The sequence below is a fragment of the Erpetoichthys calabaricus genome, chromosome 3 (genome assembly GCF_900747795.2).
Source record: "Erpetoichthys calabaricus chromosome 3, fErpCal1.3, whole genome shotgun sequence".
Classification (NCBI taxonomy): domain Eukaryota; kingdom Metazoa; phylum Chordata; class Cladistia; order Polypteriformes; family Polypteridae; genus Erpetoichthys; species Erpetoichthys calabaricus.
The window spans coordinates 128,386,615-128,401,889 of record NC_041396.2 but is presented as its reverse complement, the minus strand read 5'-3'; the positions used below and the strand labels follow the sequence as shown (position 1 = coordinate 128,401,889).

General features: G+C 37.8%; 1 protein-coding gene across 4 annotated transcripts in view; it reads left to right on the top strand.

Moving 5' to 3' along the window:
- Positions 1 to 1,347: 1,347 nt before the first annotated feature.
- The window catches only part of mapre3b (microtubule-associated protein, RP/EB family, member 3b), a 280,639-nt gene continuing 266,711 nt past the window's right edge, over positions 1,348 to 15,275 (top strand). For 3 of the 4 annotated variants that reach the window (XM_051925018.1, XM_051925015.1, XM_051925016.1), the window contains exon 1: positions 1,348 to 1,529. The gene's annotated coding sequence lies outside the window, so the exon portion shown is untranslated. The remainder of the gene's footprint in view (positions 1,530 to 15,275) is intronic. The other variant, XM_028797354.2, reaches the window with a different exon arrangement.

Genomic DNA, 15,275 nt, shown 5'->3' with positions numbered 1-15,275 from the left:
TTGCTGCTAAAACAGGGGTTGGTGAAGCCAGCAGGGGGTGAATACCCTGCAATCTGAGTGTGAATCCCAATGCATTGACAGGGACACCATGCTAAAAAAAATGTTTCTGTCCTTCAGATGAGACATAAAACAGAGGTCCAGAGTTCTGTGGTCATAAAGGATCCCTGGTCATCCTTTGAAATGAGTAGGGTATATCCTGATGTTCTGGGTGAATTTCCTATCACATCCTTGTCTGTTTTGGCCCCATGATCATCTTCTGTGTCTAATTGGCTGTTTCCCCCCTTCACCACCTATAGCTAACGTATGGTGAGCACACTGGTCTAAGAATGGCTTCTGTCACATTATTTAGGTGGACGCTACACACTGGTGGTGTTTGAAATGACTTCCTACTGTCTCTGTAAAGGAATTTGAGTAGGTTAGAAAAGTCTTATATAAATGTAATTAATTATAATTTTTACAATGTTTGTTTCTTATACAAACCCTTCTTAGGCACCAGTGGAAAAATATATTGTGAGACTGAACAGTAGACCATAGCAGTGACTGCTGTAGTAACTGGTGTAGTGGTCTTTTGAGGCAAGTTTTTAGACAAAACTCATTGTTCATACAGTATTTAAGACAATAAACAATATACTGTTCACTTAAAACTTAGTTTAGGCTATATATTGTACTGACAATATGGGTCTGCTGCATGTCTGTTAAAATAGTAATATGAATATTGCAGAGAAGTACTGTTGTTTCTAGCGTATTTTTCAGCAATTTGGCACACGAGATATCATGTGACAATTAAAAATTTCATACAATGTGAAGTAATTGTTTCAGTTTGTTTGGGGATGCAACAAAACACTTTGGTTATTATTTGCAATAAACATGTCTGTAGTAAATTTTTAAAAACTAAGTGCTTCTTTCCTTTTTACGTGAAGCACATAAGAATTGCTGACAAAACATTTTGTATTCTAGTCTTGGCATTATGTCATAGTATTCATAACTTAAGTAAGTAAATATTATTTCTATTTTATCACTATCACTTGTATTGTTTAGTACGTGTGAAAACAGTGATATGAAAGATAAGTTATAAGGAAATCACTTTAATGTATCTTGTTATTGACGGTTTTTGTCGTAGCGATTGTTTGTTGCTGCAGTGTAGGTTACCATGATGACACAAGCGTGAGGGAAACGAAAAATATACAGAGGTTCGTTTGCTACAGCGTCCATTGTGGCTCCAGCATTGCTGGTTGGGTCGTAAGAGAGTTAAGGCAACTCTTGAGCCAAAATGGTGAACACAGGCTTGCCAGTTTCTCCGTTTATGCTCGACCTGGGGAAAGCGCATGCTCTGTAGAGTCGAGCCGCAGCGCTGGGGCTGGAGACAGAGTGGCGGCGGTGGGGGCGGCCTGCAGGATCATCAGTCCAAGAGCGCACAGCGCAACGCAACGCAACTAGCAACTAGCAACGGCGGCGACGGTCGAGACGAGGCGACGTGCAGGCTGGGAGGAATAAAACAGCCGAAAAGAAAGGGGCGTTTTGCAAAGACAGTAAGTAACAGCATTATATGACAGTGGGAAAAGAAACCGCGTGATAATGCGCGCTTCCACCGTTGCTGTCAGACATTAAAACGGGGTTTCGGAGTGTCCCACAGGTTATCCTGATTTTGACAGGAGCGGCCGTTCTCCTGCTTCTCTTCAATGAAAATACCTTTTGCGAGTACTGTGTAGGGCCTGTAGAGGGGGGTCAATTATAGAAACATCATACTACTGCATATTTTTCTTTTTGCGCTATGTGCAGGTGATACGGTGGCTAGCAACGGTTTGCTGTTACTGTAATTGGTGCATATTATGTATGATCTGGGGATGTCTGAGTATAACGCGTTCGTTGCTCTTTGCTTAGGTTTTCCTATATTTTCTTCGAGCACTGCAAGAGGCCTGCACCAAGAACAGTCTCAAAAATGATAGCGTTTTGCTGCATAATATCGGTGGACAGTTGGCACATTTTTTAGCAACATTTCTCTCCTACATACCAAAGATTATAAATCTGTAAAGTGATACTGTTATATGGACAGTAGATAAATCTCGATAGTTAGTGTGTCACTTATGTCCCGTGACTTTTTGTACTAAATTACTTTTTTGGCCAATTAATGAAATACAAAGCCAATATTAAAAATCGCACTGTATTACAATGTCTATTGTATCAATTCTAGAAGTAGTAACCGCAGTACAGTAATTATAGTTTGTGAAGCGCTTCTAAGTAACCTAGCTTTAGTGTCCGTTTTTCACAATTTTGCTCCTTTCAATGATAGAAATCAGAAACTGTAGTAGTTGTAAGTGCTAGATAAGAGCAAGAACAGAGTCAGTTTCTTAACCAGTTTTCAATGAAAGTTAACATTTTAATATTCTGTGTATAAAATATTTCTAGCTATAAAAGCCAAAGATACTGCAGTAAAACCTTTCAAGACAAATGAAGAGAAAGAACTAGATAGCTGTGACAATTATTGGCACCATGGATACGGTAATGAGCATATTGTCATTTGAGGTTACACAACAAATACTTCCCAAGCGCATATTTAAAAAATATAGCCTCTTGTTTTAGAAATGTACTTAAGCTTTTACCAACCTTCATTCAAAATGTTGATAATCCAAGCTAGTATTCTTCAGGTTATCAAATAATTACAATTTGAATAATCTATTTTGCCCATTTGATTTCTCATTTCCACCTACATAAGTATTAAACCATAAATGTTTGCTTTTAATAATAATTTATTTAAAAAACAAACAAACTTGCATCTCAATTTAATTAATTCTTGTGTTAGGAAACCCTAGTAAAATATATTCCCTTTTTATTTTCCCAATATAATATACTTTGGTGATCTTGATAAAGAACTAAGCTAATTTTGCTGGTTTATTTATTTTTTTCTTTAACTTGTCATTCTAGCTAATATACAGTATCTGGTCTTCCGAGTTTTTCTTACATTTAATGTTTTAGAGTTAAAAAGATGCACATTTTTATCAAGCTCCGTATGGATAATTTGCAAAAGAACTTTTGGTAGTCTGGCTAGAAATAATAAACTTTGCAAAGCTATTTTCCAGATGAATAGAAAACAGAGTTGAGGAGTTTTTTTGCACAGTTTAATGTGGGGGAGAAAAGGTTGTTATGGGACCAGGCTTCTTTGAAATGTTCATGTTCTCATCCAAAAACAGAACTACATCTGCTATGCAAATGCCTTGCAAATTAATCAGTTATAAAATATGTAATATATGTAGGAATTTGAGACAAAACAGTGCATTGGGAATTGAATTTCAGAGTGAAATATTTAAAATCTAACTTTTCATACTTGCTAAATCTAGAATAATTTTTAATACATTGTAAATCTCTGAAGAACAGGCAGCTAAAATGTATGTGTAAAAGGCGCGAACAATGTTTAATCCCACCCTAAAGTACATTACGCACATAAATATCGTAGTCTTCAATTTAGTCTTCGACACTATATTATCCAAAATAATTTTCTGTTCTTAAAGCTGGATGATGGAATTGAGGGTCACAGGTTCTAGCACCTGTCCAGGCAGCGTCCGGTGCTAGGCAGGGTCTGTTCCTAGGTGGGTGTCCAATGCATCACAGGGCTTACTCATGCATCCAGAAACAGTGCCATTGAGTGAATTGGCAGTCAACCCTAATGTGCATTGTACATACACAAATCTCTACCCCCAGGCCATCCAGTCTCTGGTTTACTTGCATCAGAAACATAACATGCTATGGTTTTAAGAATATTTATTTACTATTCTGTTTAAGATCTGTTGGCAGCTTATGAGTTTTAAACATGCAGGTACAACTGACTGTGTTAGATCATCTGGTTACTGTAATATTTAATTACTCAAAATGACTGAGAATATACCCCGTAGCAGAGTTTGAAGTTGTAATCCCTTCTTTTTAAACAGTGTTATCTGGAATAGCCCAACATAACTTATAACCAGAAAATAGGTGAAAAGTACACATTGGTGAAAAATATTCTTTGTGACTGTGTGAATTTTACTCTGTACTTTGGTTCCTCTCACATCTCAAAGATCATTATATTAGATTAATTGTTGTGTGTAAACTGGCTTAGCCTTAAAAAATAGGGATAAGTGCCAGCATACTGTTGTAATGAAAATAGATGGCTGAACTGTGTAATTCATAGGTAGACAAGTTATGGAACCTTTAAATGGCCAGTTTCAGCATTAAGGAGAGCACCAGCCTTAGTACATACATATTTTTCCTAGATGACCTATGTGGGGTTGATGTGGAAACACCCAATACTACTGAATACGTTTTCTGATAAACATTGAATTGTAATACTGTAAGTAAGTTTGGCAATGTGGATGGTTGGATATTTGACTGCACAGATTAGCCCGTTGACTGCTATATGCTGACTTTTTATAGTTTGGGGTGTCTTGGAATGAATTTTATTTTACTGTTCATACTTTTGCCTTTTCAGCATGGTTTTATATTACACTGGTATCACTTTTTTATGGCCTGCATTTACAGTCACATGAAAAAGTTTGGGAACCCCTCTCAGCCTGCATAATAATGTACTCTACTTTCAACAAAAAAGATAACAGTGGTATGTCTTTCATTTCCTAGGAACTTCTGAGTACTGGGTTGTTTTACAAGCAAAGATTTTTAGTGAAGCAGTATTTAGTTGTATGAAATTAAATCAAATGTGAAAAACTGGCGCTGCAAAAATTTGGGTACCCTTGTAATTTTGCTGATTTGAATGCATGTAACTGCTCAATACCGATTACTTGCAACACCAAATTGGTTGGATTAGCTCGTTAAGCCTTGAACTTCATAGACAGGCATGTCCAATCATGAGAAAAGGTATTTAAGGTGGTCAATTGCAAGTTGTGCTTCCCTTTGACTCTCCTCTGAAGAGTGACAGCATGGGATCCTCAAAACAACTCTCAAAAGATCTGAAAACAAAGATTGTTCAGTATCACGGTTTAGGGGAAGGCTACATAAAGCTATCTCAGAGGTTTAAACTGTCAGTTTCAACTGTAAGGAATGTAATCAGGAAATGGAAAGCCACAGGCACAGTTGCTGTTAAACCCAGGAGCGGCATATGCACAGAATTGTGAGAATGGTTACAGACAGCCCACAGATCACCTCCAAAGACCTGCAAGAACATCTTGCTGCAGATGGTGTATCTGTACGTCGTTCTACAATTCAGTGCAATTTGCACAAAGAACATCTGTATGGCATGGTGATGATAAAGAAGCCCTTTCTGCACTCATGCCACAAACATGGTCACTTGTTGTAGACAAGCCAGATTCATTTTGAAACAAAGTGCTTTGGACTGATGAGACAAAAATTGAGTTATTTGGTTATAACAAAAAGTGCTTTGCATGGCGGAAGAAAAACACAGCATTCCAAGAAAAACGCCTGCTACCTACTGTCAAGTGTGGTGGAGGTTCCATCATGCTGTGGGGCTGTGTGGCTAGTTCAGGGACTGGGGCACTTGTTAAAGTCAAGGGTCAGATGAATTCAACCTATTATCAACAAATTCTTCAGGGTAATGTTCAAGCATCAGTCACAAAGTTGAAGTTACGCAGGGGTTGGATATTCCAACAAGACAATGACCTAAAACACATTTCGAAATCTACAAAGGCATGTATAGAGAGGGAGAAGTACATAATGTTCTGGAATGGCTGTCATAGTCCCCTGACTTGAATATCATCAAAAATCTATGGGATGATTTGAAGCAGGCTGTCCATGCTCAGCATCTGTCAAATTTAACTGAACTGGAGAGATTTTGTATGGAAGAATGGTCAAAATACCTCCATCCAGAATCCAGACACTCATCAAAGGCTATAGGAGGCGTCTAGAGGCTGTTATATTTGCAAAAGGAGGCTCAACTAATTATTGATGTAATATCTCTGTTGGGGTGCCCGAATTTATGCACCTAATTTTGTTATGATGCATATTGCATATTTTCTATTAATCCAATAAACTTACTGTCTCTGCTGAAATACTACTGTTTCCATAAGGCATGTCATATATTAAAAGGAAGTTGCTACTTTGAAAGCTCAGCCAATGATAAACAAAAATCCAAAGAATTAAGAGGGATTCCCAAACTTTTTCATATGACTGCATGTCATGCAACTGTAGAGTGCCAATGCTTGTACATACTACAAACAACAAATGGTGTATCTTCACTAAAATAAGTTAAAAGATTGCAACAAATTAATGATAATTTCATGCACTGTATGTTAATAGTGGTATGTTTATGTAATAATGATTTTGTTCTAGCACCAGGAATCGGCTTGTTCACTTGAGTCTTGTTTTATACAGTTGAAGTGAGAAGTTTACATACACTTAGGATGAATTCTTTAAAACTTGCTTTATAACACCTCCACAGATTTTGTACAAACTATACATTTGGCATATTGTTTAAGACATCGACTTTGTGCAGTGCAAAAGTAATTTTTTCCAATAGTGTTTACAGACATAGTATTTTACATTTGACTATATCGAAATTCTAGTGGGTCACAAGTTAACACACACTTTGTTAACTGTGCCTTTAAACAGCTTGGAAAATTTAGGCAATTATACAATTAGCCCTTGATAGCCAATTAATCTAAGTGGAGTCAATATGTGAATGTATGTTAAGGCCTACCATCAAATTCACTGCCTCTTTGCTTGACCTAATAGGAAAATCAAAAGAAATCAGCCAGTACCCTGGAACAAAAACTGTGGACCTTGTTCTGGTTTTTCCTTGAGAACAATTTTCAAATGCCTGAAAGTTCCATGTTCATCTGTACAAACAATAATACACGTGTAAACACCATGGGACCACACAGCCATCACACCGCTCGGGTACTTTACGGAAATCTGGAGGAATCCACTAGGTGGCAGTGCGATATATCATCACGGTGAGAACTGGTTTGGCTTCGCTGTGTTGTGAATTGTCTGGAACACCCATTAAATTTTGATGACACCTTACCGCAATATCTCAGAAAAGGATGTTTAATGATTAAATCCATCAATCTAGGGATTTGTCCATTCTAGCAAGCATTGGGCACGAGGCAGAAATAATCTCTGGACGGGCATGAGCTCATCGCAAGGTGAATACAAGCACTCATATACAGTAGTGTCATTTTAGTGTCACCAAATCTACATATCTTTGGAAGGAAACCGGAGCACACTGTGGAAACCAGAAGGAAAACATGAGAACTTCAGGCAGAGAATACCGGCGACGTGACTCCCTACGAGACAGCAGTGCTACCGCTCCGCCACCGTGTCGCCCCCATGTGTGTAATTATTAACAGTATTCATTATTTAAACGAAATTAACGATTTATCTGTAAAATGTAACATCCATACTTTAATGCATTTCATCATGAAAGTGATATCAAGTATAAATCTTAGAGGATTCTAAATGTGCAGAGAGTTGGAATATCATACATTTAATGTGTTCTGTGTGGTGATCTTTTGCTGTTTGCCGCTGATGTCAGGTCCGGAAGAAGCCCTAGAAAAAAAGACAGCGCAGAAGACGGTATGTGAGACTTTTAAAATATATTGTGTCATTATGATCGGGAATATTCGACGCTTCAATATAAAAGCACCATGAATTCATTTGTATGTCGGCATTTTGCTTCACCACATCGAACCATTCATCAAACATCGAAGCGCACACATTGATCTCGTAGGATACGCATAGAGGCTTCCTGTCCCATGTAGATAGTAACCAGAGACTCTGATGTCACATTCCAACTTTTAGCACACTGCCAATCCCCCAACTTTTTGATGGTACTGCACGCGTCACGTTAATTTCGGAGGACCTGCTCAGAGGATGCGTCAAATGAAAGGAACGCATGGCAGCCATGATGCGGGTGCGTACGCATTCTGAGTGTGAAGTATAAACGAGCCCTTAGACTGTTCAGCAATCAAGAAACCACCGCTCCAAAGCTGCAATAAAAAAGCCAGAGTATGGTTTGCAATGGTAGAAGGGGACAAAGATCTTACCTTCTGGAGAAATGTCCTCTGGTTTGATGAATCCAAGATTGAACTGTTTGGCCATAATAACCATCATTATGTTTGGAGGAAAAAAGGGTGAGGCTTGCAAGCCAGAGAACACGTACCAAGCATCAGCATGGGGGTGGGAGTATCATGTTGTGAGTGTGCTTTGCTGCAGGTTGGACTGGTGCACTTCACAAAATAGATGGCACGATGAGGAAGAAAATTTATGTAGATATACTGCAGCAACATGTCAACAAGGAAGTTGAAGCTCAGTTGCAAATGGGTCTTCCAAATGGACAATGACCCCAAGCTTACCTCCAAAGTTGTGGCAAAATGGTTCAAGGACAACAAGGTCAAGGTATTGGAGTGGCCATCACAAAGCCCTGACCTTAATCTGATTGAAAATTTGTGGGAAGAATTGAAAAAGCAAACCTGTCAGGTATACCGATGCTGTCAGGAGGAATGGGCCAAAATTCTTTTAAGAAGCTTGTAGAAGGCTACCCAAAATGTTTGGCTCAAGTTAAACAATTTTAAGGCAATTCAACCAAATATTAAGAAAGTGTATTAAACTTGTGACCAACTGGAATTGTGACATAGTCAGTAAAAAGTGAAATTCTCTGCCTGTGAACATTTTTGGAAAAAATACTTTTGCCTTACACAAAGTCAAGGCCTTAAACGTTATGCCAAAATTATAGTTTGTTAGTATAAAATCTGTGAAGGGGTTATAAAGTGAGTTTTAAAAAATTCACCCTAAGTGCATGTAAACTTTTGACTCAACTGTATATACACATATGTATTAGGTGCAAAAAAAAAAAAAAAACACCAGCAAGGCTATGGAGATGTCTTTCTAATTTGTTATATCTAACCTGTATCATAATGCATTTGACAATACTGTATTCAATACATTCTTAAAATCTTTTTTTTGCTGTTTGAATTGATATTCTTGTGGAATACCATTTTTTTCTACAGTCTTAAGTACTTTAGATGTAAATGTAAAATACATCAATGTCTTAGAATCCAGTTTGTATGGATCAGCCTTTATTTAGATAGCCTCTTTATTTGTTTGTCCTCTCCACTAATTGACCCTGTTACTTCCAGTCTGTGCTTCTGCCATGCAAAGGTGACATTGAATTTTATAGTAGGCACTGCTTGATTTAAAAGCAACAAAAATCATAGTATGTTAAGTTCTTAATGATTGATCAGTTTACTGGAATATTATGAAATAGATGAGATATGTGATGATCACAGAAAAATCTAAAGTGGACAAGGGTATATAGAACAAAACAAAGAGAATGACTGGACAAAGATCCACATGAATGAGGTGGGCATAAAGAGAAGAAGGCGGAAGAATATATAAGTGAAGGTACTGGATGGTGGCCTGAATAGAATATTGGACTGCAAGGTTGTCCAAGACTGAAGAAAATTAGAAAGTAAATTTGAGGAGCAGTCATTTAATTCTATTATACTACTTGCTATTTCGTCATATAGTATGATAATTGAAATGCTTTATCTAGTGATTTTTAAATCAGAAACTGTACTGTGTACTTTTAGTTATGTAACACTTTCATGTTAATTTTAGGGCAGCTATTAATGACACAGTCATTGTGGAATAGGTATATCCAAATTAAAAAGGGAAATATATGTACCTGGCCATTCCTAAAAAAAATAGTAATAACAGTGAAGATGTATTGGAGTCTGGCTTCTCTAGCCACATATACTACAGTGGATATCTATCTGAATTGTAATTATAAGACAAGGCACCATCAAAAGCTGTATCTTAACTTAGTTGTAACTGCACATTTAAAGTTTTGGAGGGCTTCTAAAATCAAGATTCTTTGCACTTTGAGATTGGAGGTGATCACAACAGCTTCTTCACTGGAATAGCAAAAGTGACAATATAAGAAAGCCAAAAGTGACAGAAGAAATGTTAGTTTATAATGATTAATGTTCATAAGTTAAAACTATGAAAAATGAAAACTTGCACTTGGAGTCTCTTTACATGGTAGAAACACATAATTCGCAAACAATGATAAAAAGTGCCAGCTAAGACATGAAATACATAACTTTACAAAGTGAGTGTAAAGCTTATCCCCCTCCCCAAAGTAAGATTTTTTTTTTAAACAACTACTAAAAATGCTTCTCAGCTGTACATTTTATGTACTTTTAATTACTATGAAGATGCAGGAAGTTGCAACCTTAATGTGTATATTTTTATTAAAGTTAATTTGCTGTATTTGATTAATATTTTCTGCCAAATAAATGTTAATCCTGCCTAAATATGTACCAGTGTGTTTTCTTTTGCAGCATATCCATTTGTTAACTATCAATACATATTTGACGTATTTTATGAGCCTTAATTGAGTTTAGAGATGTTTGTAAATAAATGCCAAAGGCACTAACAATGTACAGAAAGACAATAAAAATCACAGTCTATGTTCCCTTTCTCTTAGTCTTTCTCTTCAAAGGGTTGATTAACTTTGACAGTGAACTTTTGTAGCAAATTAATATTTATTTGGAAGTCACTTATCCCAAAATATTATACTATGCTTCTGTTTCTTGCTGGCAGAGTGAGGGAGGTGATTTTGTTTTATTTTGTTAACATATTTTTTAAAAGTATATGTTTTTGATTAGTGATCAAACTATCAATATTTTTGTCAGAACTTTTCAAGTTCCACTTTACAATTGTGGGCTTTTGTGTGCCATTATTGTGCTTGCATTATAAAACCATGCAACTAGGATCTCTCAATTCACATTGTTACATCAAAGTATAATTTATCAAACCTCAATGTGTTTCAACAAAAAAAGTATTCCCACATTGTTTAATCTTCTTGTTTTTCCTTTTTGGCTCCAAATTCTCTCTAATACCTCCGGAAATGTTTATCAGTCCTCTTTTTCCTTATCTGGAATGTCTGCTGCAAATTCTTTAGTTGCACTTCAAGGCCATATCAAAGATGATTTTATTGGGTTAGCCCCTAAATAATAAAAAAAAAGCTAGTAATTAAGATTAGGTGTGGGAAAAGACTATTGAAGATTGGAGCTGTAATTGAGGAGCACAGAAATGGTTGATGATATGTTTATTTACATGAAAATAAGCTGAATAACCCACTCTGAAGTTGAATAATAGTAGCCATTCAGAGAGAAGCAGAGATGAAAGTTGTAGGCAGGAATCATTGTAGAATCTGACACTAAAGACATTTTTGAAGTGAATTCACTTCAGAAGTAGACTTTTTTTCACATTTAAATGGAAATGCAATGTATTTAATTGTGATTTTTTTTGCCATTCATCAACACAGAAAACTATATTATTGTCAAACTAAAAAAGCACTTTAATTAAGAACAGGAATAGCACAAGTGGGAAGGTGGTGTGAACCTACTAGCTTAGTAATATCTTATATTAAACTGAATTACAAAATATTAGTACTTTGATACTAAACTGAATTGCAGCAAAAATATTAGTACTTTGATTAAATGTGATCCTACAATCAAATATTTCAATAGACTAATTTCTGCACAATACTGCTGTTCTTGGCACATAACATATTTATTGTTTTACTACATATACGTACAATAAAAACAGTGTTTTTACACAGTTACTTTGGCATTTACAAAAGTTGTTTTATAGAATAGGTTTATGTTTGTGAATTTCAAATCTTGCAATGTTTTTACTTTAGTAATCATTTGATAAAAGTATTCTATGGGTGTATCTCAAGATATGGACCATTATTTTGGTTGCATGTCAGTTACTACAGGAAGTACTTTAGTCTCTAAAGGATAGGTGCAGTATGTATGAAATTTTTGGAAAAAACATTATTTTTTTAGGGGTAATACTCACGAGCAGCAATTTGGCTTCAAAAAATCCTGACGAAGAACACAAAATTAGCATTCACATATTCTTATTTAGCATTTAAGAATGCTGTCTCACTTATCCTACTAACTGGCATGATCATAGTGCTTCATGCTTTAAAGCACTAAATGAATTTTATTTTGCTATTAACAAATTGAGTAGCTCATTGTATTGTTGGTGGAGACAAGCCAAATAGCCACTTTGTTTGAATCTTGCCTAGATTTTTACAGGCTGCAACTGTTGTTAGTACTGCCAGTGTGTAGTTTCCCACAGTCCTATATTTCAGGGGTCCCCAAGCCCTGGTCCATGGCCCACTAGCAGACTGCGGTTGTCTGACAGCCGGGCTTGAAGAAAACTGCTGGCAACGGAGACTCACTCAGTGAAGGGCTACAGCAAAGTGGCTGCCCCCTTCAATGAGGACACTTTTCAGAATGCTAGGCGGGTGGGGATTTGCAGCGGTGCGGAGAAACGAGAGAGACCGAGCTGAGGAGAGATAAGAGCACATACTACAGGTAAAATTAATTTACAACGAATATCTTTACAACAAAATTTTCATTACAACAAAGTATTTTTATGGTCCCGACAGTTTCCACATATGACACGAGTCTATAGAAATCTTGATACTATGAAGTACATTCAGCAGATACCTTCATTACAACAAAGTGACCTTGAAATGCTTGAATGAATCATCCACAGAGCAGTTAGTTCTGTGGTCGCAGCTCAGTTGTGCACATTTGGACACTGATCCCCAAACAGAAACATTGTAAAAAAAAATTTCTTTCTTCGAACTTTTTCTGTTTTTTGTTTTCAGTGGTTTTAGTGATACCTTTATTTATTGCTCGTCAACATTTGAAAAACATCCACTGGAATTTAACTCATTGTCACCCTCCTATGGAAATGGTAGACACGAGAAAACGATAACAGTTCATATTAGAAAAAAAAAACAACTTTAAATTTTTGCAGCTCTCGATTGTGGCAAAAAGAAAAAAGGTGTTGCCATTGAATTTTGAATTTCACCATCGACACTCAGCTTTCTTGCAAGACCGAGCAAAAAAAGAAGAATAATCTCAGGTTGCAAATGTATGCGAACTCCTGCATTTGAAGACGTCGAAAAAGCCTTTTTTATGTGGTTCAGTGATGCTCCTTCAAGAAGCATTCCCATTAATGCAGCACTCATTCAAGAAAATGTGAAGTTTCTAAAGTGTCTTGGGAGCTCCCCCAACTGAACAAAACGCCGAAAAGCGTCCCGAAGTGCAATGACCATGTCTATGGAAGACTATTTATCCATTGCTGGGGCAACAGCAGACTCACAGTTCTGGTGCAGCTGTTCACCAAAGCAAACAGAAAAGATCTCGATGGGTGAATCAAGGAACATTGTAAATGCAGGGAACAGTATTACTTGGCCACTAACATGGCCACAACCCTGCCTGACTGCTGTGTCTGAGTATAGGAGAGTGGCAGATCATGCTACAATAAATAACCGTGCTGTTCCTGTTTCAAGCTGAATAAAGCTAGTTTTGCTAAAGTACTGAGACTCAGCCTCGTGTTTTGAGGTGTAAGACAGGGACTTATAGCATGACCATGCTCTTTTAGGGTTCGCTTTTTTGGAGCTTCACTGCAGCGCTGTGGGCCTGCTGTTGCCCTGCCCTGGTAACAAACTATCTTATACAGACGCGGCAATCGTGCTTCGGGATGCACTTCAGCGTGACATTCCCGTTCGGTGGGGGGGATCCCAAAAGAGTTCAGAAACCTCACAATATGAAGAAGAAGATAATTGATAACTGTGCTGCCCACAACATGCTTCCGCATTTAGATAATGTTCGTGTTGAATTTCTCCCACCCAGTTGCACAGCAGTGCTTGAGCCATTGGGTTTGGGCATCACTCGGACCCTGAAGGTGTATTATCGCAAGGAAATGCTGAGAAAACTTCTCATCAGCATAACTTGTAGACAGGTGAAGATTAAAATTAACGCGAAAGAAGCTATTCAAATGATTGCAAATGACTGGACGCAAGTTAAAGAAAGCACTATAGCAACAAATACAGAATCTCATTACAACAAAATTTTCATTACAAAGAAATGTTTTTTAGGTCCCTGGCAGTTCATTGTAATTGAATTTTACCTGTATTTGCACTACAGGCATACAGGCACTATTGGGCACCCCACCTTTACCCACTCTGCAGACTCTGTATCCAGCCAGGCTGGAGGAGCCTGAGGAGGAAAATCTGAGGCGGTGGTGGAGAAGCAGCACGTGGGGCAGAGGCAGAAGATACCCATTGTTCAAGTTGGCAGATAAAGTGGCTGCATTCAAAGCCAAACTTGATTTATGGGGCTGATGAGTGAAGATTGGGATTTTTTGATATTTTTCAAATATTAGCAGAGGTCGTTAAAGATACCAAGCCAGGGCTTTCTTTCTCCCAGCTGGTGTATGAGCGACTCAGCTTTCAAAACAGTTTGAGCATTATTTCCCAACCACAAAAGACCCCCAAGTGGGAAGGAATGGATCCGTGACCCATTTGTGAATAAGCCAGGTGAATCAACTTTGTCTGTGCTTGAAGAGGATCAACTGCTTGAGGTTGCAAATGATGGTGGCCTTAAAAGTATGTTTGAGGCAACTTCAAATCTGCATACGTTTTGGATTAAAGTCAAGGCGGAATATCCTGAGGTTGCCACAAAAGCACTGAAAGTCTGCTTCCATTTCCAACATCCTATCTTTGTGAGGCAGCGTTTTCTGCAGTGACAGCAACCAAAATGAGATTAAGGAGTAGACTGAACATAAGCAACACACTTCGCGTGTCACTGTCTTCCATCGTCCCCAGATGGGATCGTCTCGTTGCAGGAAAACAAGCTCAGGGCTCCCACTGATTCTGCATTATGGTAAGTTGTGTAATATCTGTTACAATATTATCAGTTAACTAGCCGACGCCCGCTTTAGCATACGGCGATGTAAGAATAGGAACGGAAAACGGTGAGAAAGGAATTCAGAAATCAAGAAGAAATAAATACTTCTTGAAAGACGCAGTGTGCATGTAGAATTTCCGGCCAAGCAGGATTACATGTGAAAGTGATAAATAAAATCAGGCTTTCTGAATTTACGTACTTATGGATGTATTACGCTCAGCAGGCCAGTATAGTGCATGACATGGAAGAGAACGAATAGGAATTGAGAAATGCTGTGTCGGCTGCGTGTGGGCGGGACCGGTTTTGAAGAGGAGCCGCAGGTAGCGTGGGGTAGGGTTTGGAAGAGGCCGAATCGGAATCGAGAAATGCCATGTCAGCTGCGTGTGGGTGGGACCGGTTTTGAAGTGGAAGCAGGACGAACCAGAAGAGAAATATATAGAAGAGATAATAATAGAAATGTAATGTATATTGTGTATAAAACTGCCCTACGAACCTACCCCGAATCCTCCAGCCCCAACCCCCCAAACGGTACATGGAAAAATTTGCTTCTGT